This window comes from Ursus americanus, chromosome X (genome assembly GCF_024610735.1).
Source record: "Ursus americanus isolate L20-20 chromosome X, mUrsAme1.1.p, whole genome shotgun sequence".
NCBI lineage: Eukaryota > Metazoa > Chordata > Mammalia > Carnivora > Ursidae > Ursus > Ursus americanus.
Window position 1 is genome coordinate 29,523,329 of NC_142164.1, and position 6,301 is coordinate 29,529,629.

A 6,301-nucleotide genomic window follows, 5' to 3' on the forward strand; every position below is an offset into this window, starting at 1 on the left:
AGGACACAGCCATGCTATTTCCATCATGGGTTGTCTGTGCCTGTTTCTGTGCTCTGGGAGCCGAGTTGAGGAGCTGTGACAGAGACTGTATGTGGTGCCGTCACCACTACACATTGTTGGTGGGTGTACCATACATCGCAGTGATGTGGTTATAACTCGACAGCATTTTGAATGCCACGTGTATCACCAGATTATGGCATTTCCGTGTTTGTCTGTTTGTTTTATTGCACGTGCATAACTATCATGTCAAAAAAAGGGGGGGGTTGAATGTCATGCTTTTAAGGCACAGTGAAATGTAGATTACCTGTTTATCACATTAGATGTCAAAGCACTGTGTTTATTACACAATGGCACTGTAGTGTTGCTAAAAGAATACAGTATGCAACAACATTACCAAAGTAAGTGCTCGTTGCAATGTTCCTGATTCCCAGAAAAGCAGTGGTTAGAAAAACTAGAAAGTTTAAAATGGAATATCTTATCATAGCAAAATTCTTCACAAAAATAAAAAAATGAAAATGAGGCTGCAGCCACAGTAATTTTCTGATTGGCTCATTTGTTAGCCAAGCAAGGAAAGCCATTTACTGATGATGAGTTAATTAAATCGTGTTTGATTGCAGAAGCCAAAGAAATGTGTCCAGGGAGAATAAACTTTTCAAAGACTATTTTAATGCCTTTCGGCAAGAATAGTGGCTCAAAGAGTTGAGGACTTTGGAAGCAACACCAACAGTCATTAAAAAAAGAACAGTCATTAAAAAAAGAACAGGGCAGGGACACCTGGGTGACGCAGTTGGTTGAGCGACTGACAAGGTTTCAGCTCAGGCCCTGATCTCAGGGTTGTGAGGTTGAGCACCGTGTCTGGCTCTGTTCTCGGCACAGAGTATGCTTAAGTTTCTCTCTGCCCGTCCCCCCTTTCTCAAACAAATAAATAAATCTTAAAACAAACAAACAAACAAAAAAAAAAACCAGGGAAAATGATTTCAAGTGATTTTCCCCGGCTCTCAATGAGGTGACGGATGTTACCGATACTACTCAGTTGTACTTTACTCAAAGAGCCAATGCTGAGTTCAAAGTGATGGAAGAATTGGCTTGTGTGGAATAACTCAGATGAGAATATTTTCTCTTTCTTTCTTTCTTTCTTTCTTTCTTTCTTTCTTTCTTTCTTTCTTTCTTTCTTTCTTTCTCTCTTTCTTTCTTTCCTTTCTTTCTTCTTTTAAAAAGATTGTATTTATTTGGGGCTCCTGGGTGGCTCAGTCCGTTAAGAGTCTGTCTTTGGCTCAGGTTATGATCTCAGGGTCGTGGGATCGAGTCCCATGTCTGGCTCCCTGCTCCCTGCTCAGTGGGGAGTCTGCTTCTCCCTCTCCTTCTGCACTTCCTTCCGCTCATGCTCTCTCTCTTTCTCTCCCCCTCTCAAATAAATAAGTAAAATCTTCTAACCATAACCCTTATTTATTTATTTATTTATTTGAGAGGGAGAGAGAAAGAGAAAGAAAGAGAGAGCTCATGAGTAGCGGGAGAAGCCAACTCCCCAATGACTGAGCCACCCAGGTGCCCCAGATGAGAATATTTTCAAAGAAGTCAAGAAAATACTAATTCAGTACAACCTGAAGTAGACTCTGCTAGGCTGAGTATATGTATGGAGCAGAACAAAGCTTAGTTTACAAAGCTTGTGAGAACGTGAGTTGTTTAAATTCTCTGGTTATTCATTGTATTATTAAACTGCAGGTATTTTGCAGGAAAATATTTGAGTCTATCTTGTGTATTTCAACCATTAGTGTCAACACTTCATTTATTCATGGACTAAACCACTGTCACATGAATTTTTGTCAGATACAGAAGCTGAAGATTCTGACTTGCCCAACCAACAGCAGTTCAATAGCTTGGCAGTGGCGAAGTTTTTCTAAGTTAAAAAAATTTTTTTTTTGAGCTTAGGGCTGAGATTGAAAGTTTTCTGAATGACAACCACCTGCAACCACTATTATTGAACACTGGATGGTTTTTAAAATTAACTTTTGCTGTAGACTTAATGTTAATGCATTTAAACTAAAATTACAAGGCAAAACACTGCTTATATGTGAAACTTACATTTCAGTAAAGTCATTTCAATGACAACTAACATTGTTTGAATTGCAAGTAATGTCATTACTTTAATCTCTTCCTGTGCTGTCAAAAATGAAAACAAAAATCAAGATTTGCATTCCCACACCAATTTGCAATGAATATCTTTTCTGAGCTCAAATTACAATTCCAGTGGTGTTTTTTCGGAACTTGATGCAAAGTGCAAAGGAAATTTCAATATTTAAACATCAATTTCACCGGGGGCACCTGGGGGGCTCAGTCGGTTAAGCCTCTGCCTTCAGCTCAGCTCATGATCCCAGAGTACTGGGATTGAGCCCCCGCCCCATATCGGGCTCCCTGCTTGGCAGGGAGCCTGCTTCTCCCTTTCCTGTTCCCAGTCTCCCTGCTTGTCCTCTCTCTGTCTCTCTCTCTCTCAAATAAATGAATAAAATCTTCAAAAAAAAAAACAACCCAATTTCAGGGACACCTGGGTGGCTCAACCGGTTAAGCGGCTGCCTTTGGCTCAGGTCATGATCCTAAGGTCCTGGGATTGAGTCCTGCTTAGGTCTCCTTGCTCAGCAGGGAGCCTGTTTCTCCCTCTGCCTGCCGCTCCCCCTGCTTGGGCTCTCTCTCTGATTGAAAAAAAATCATTTTCACTGTGCAATTCACGAGCTTCCACCTGTTTCAATTGGACATGATTATTCTGTATGCAATGACATGCTAAAAAGCAAATATCTAATTGATATTTGAGAGAGAAGAATCTAATTGAATTTCATAAATGCCTTCTAAAAGATGAATATGCTCAATTAAAATCAGGTATTTGCTATCAGTATTTGGCAGTACTTATCTGTGTTAAAAAATTTTTTTCAAAGATGATATACGTAAAATCTCATTACAGATAAGTATTAATGGATGAATATTTGCAACTGATTTATTTCATTAAGACCTTTATTAACAGGTGCTGGTGGCATAGTCAGTTAAGCGTCTGACTCTTGGTTTTGGTTCAGGTCGTGATTTCAGGGTCATGACATTGAGCCCTGCCTTGGGTTCCACGCTCAGCACAGAGTCTGCTTAAGATTCTCTCTCCCTGGGGTGCCTGGGTGGCACAGCGGTTAAGCGTCTGCCTTCGGCTCAGGGCGTGATCCCGGCGTTGTGGGATTGAGCCCCACATCAGGCTCCTCCGCTATGAGCCTGCTTCTTCCCCTCCCACTCCGCCTGCTTGTGTTCCCTCTCTCGCTGGCTGTCTCTATCCTGTCGAATAAATAAATAAAATCTTAAAAAAAAAAGATTCTCTCTCCCTCTGCCTCTCCCACCTTTCTAAAAATAAATAAATAAATCTTTTTAAGAAGACCTTTATTAACAGGTGCTTTCATTTTGTTGACTCTAGAAAAAAATTGTAAACTTTTATTATAAATCAAAAATGAGGTTCCTTTTTTTTTTTAAGATTTTATTTATTTATTTGACAGAGAGAGAGACAGCCAGTGATAGAGGGAACACAAGCAGGGGGAGTGGGAGAGGAAGAAGCAGGCTCATAGCGGAGGAGCCTGATGCGGGGCTCCATCCCAGGACTCTGGGATCACGCCCTGAGCCGAAGGCAGATGCTTAACGACTGAGCCACCCAGGCGCCCCCAAAAATGAGGTTCTTAAAAAACTCAGCTTGACCAAATATGAAGCAATTTAAAAACCTGTCAAGGTGTATTGAGATTGCAAATGATTCTGATGATAGAGAACACTCACTTTGAACCCTAATTAAGTGAAATATTATCCCCTCCATAAAAGAACGCTATTCTTCTCATTAGCAGACCTGTCTTACAAAAATATAATTACTATTATATCTTGAATTTCATCAATAAAACACTTGTGAAAATTTGTTTTCTCTCTTGTTATATAGGTACCCACATAATTTTCTTGATTTTGCTTCCTGGCCTTCAAAGCCTAAAATATTTACTCTCTGGCCCTTTACAGAAAAAGTTTACTCACCCCTGCACCAGACTAAGGCACATGAGGGGTGAGATAATTTATAGTTAATCATTATACAACTAGTATATAGTGCTGTGCCTAACACACAGTAGAAGATCAATAAATACAGACTAACATGAAATCATAGAGAAGACATTGGAGTAAGACCTAAGGAACAAACACTGTGGTTCCTTAAGATTTGAACTGATTTTAAAAAAAATTTGATGGTAGTTGACACATGATGTTACATTAGTTTCAGGTGTGCAACATAGTGATTCAATTACTTTATACATTATGCTATGCTCACCACAGTGTAGCTCCCATCCGTCACCATGCAATACTAACACAATGGCATTGACTGCATTCCCTATGCTGTACCTTCTATTTCCATGACTTCTTCGTTCCATACCTGGAAGTCTATCTCCTACTCCCTTTCACCCATTTTGCCCATTCTTCCACCCCCCTTCCATCTGGCAACTGTGGGTTTTTTTTTTTTAAGATTTTATTTATTTATTTGACAGCCAGTGAGAGAGGGAACACAAGCAGAGGGAGTGGGAGAGGAAGAAGCAGGCTCCCAGGGGAGCAGGGAGCCTGATGCGGGGCTCGATCCTAGAACCCTGGGATCATGTCCTGGGCCGAAGGCAGACACTTAACGATTGAACCACCCAGGCGCCCCAGGCAACTGTTTGTTCTCTGTATTTATAAGTCTGATTCTGCTTTTTGTTTGTTTTGTTTTTTCGATTCCACATATAAGTGAAATCATATGGTATTTGTCTTTCTTTGACTTATTTCACTTAGCATCATACCCTCCAGGTCCATGCATGCTATTGCAAATGGCAAGATCCCCTCCTTTTCTATGCTTGAGTAATATTCCATTTGTGTGTGTGTGTGTGTATATATATATATATAATACATATATACATATATTATATACATATATACACATATGTACAGGTATATAATATACATATATATAATATATTATACATACACATATAATATATATATATTACACATACATATATATATTATACATATATATTTTTTATATTTTATTTAATTCACGTTCATTTGAGGTCTAGCAGATGGCTTTAAATTCCCCTTGGTTTACATCTTGTGTGTGTTGAACGCTACACTTCCTCCAGCCAAACTGTCAATTTCTAGTCACAAGCTCCTGCCGCCTTCACTATGTTCTCTGTTAAAAATCCACTATTTTGGTGTCTTCATTTGGATTTTTTGAAGTTAGCCTATGTAAACTGTCTCGATGTCCTTATTCTGGATTGATCCAGGCCCTTGTCCTCCACAAAGAACGTTCTGGGAGTGTTTCAGTATCGTCAATTTCAGTATCTTCCAAAGAAGATACATAAATAACCAATCAGCACATGAAAAGGTGCTCAACGTTACCCACCAGGGAAAGGAAAATCAAAACCACAGTGAGGTATCACTTCACACCCACCAGGATGTTTATGATAAAAACGACAGACAAAAATAATTATTGGTGAGGTTGTGAAGAAATCAGACCCCCTCCTCCATATATATTCTGGTGGGAATGTAAAATGGTAAAGCTGCTTTGGGAAACACTCTTGGCAGTTCCTTAAAAAGTAAAACATAAAGTCACCATATAACCCAGCAATTCCACTCCTAAGTATACAAGGAAGAGAACTCAGAACATATGTCCTCACAAAAACTTGTTCACATTAGCATTAATCATTATATCCAAAAAGTGGGAAAAGCCTAAATGTCCATTAACTGATGAATATACAAAATGTGGGATAGCCATGCAATGGGATATTCAGCCATGAAAAAGAATGAAGTTCCTTTTTACTGATTCATTGCTGATTTTTACCTGTTCACACTACAGCATGGATGCACCTTGAAAACGTTATGCTAAGAAGCCAGCCACCAACAGCCACATGCTATATGATTTCATTCATATGAATGTCCAGAAGAGTCAAATCCACAGAGACGGAAAGTGGATTCGTGGTTGCCAGGCCCTGGGAAAAAGTGGGGAGTGACTGCTAATTATATGGGATTTCTTTTGGGGACGATGATAATGTTCTGGAATTAGATAGTGGTGATGGTTGCACAACTTTGTGACTATAACTAAAACCTCCGCATTATACACTTCATAAGGGTGAATTTTATGTCATATGAATTATATCTCAAGTTAAAAAAGATACCTCTACCTCATCAGGTACTCATCCTGAGTACAGCCATTAAAATCAAAACCTATTTACAGGCACACCTAAAACCTGTATTATGCCTATAATGCGTAAATACAGTTCTT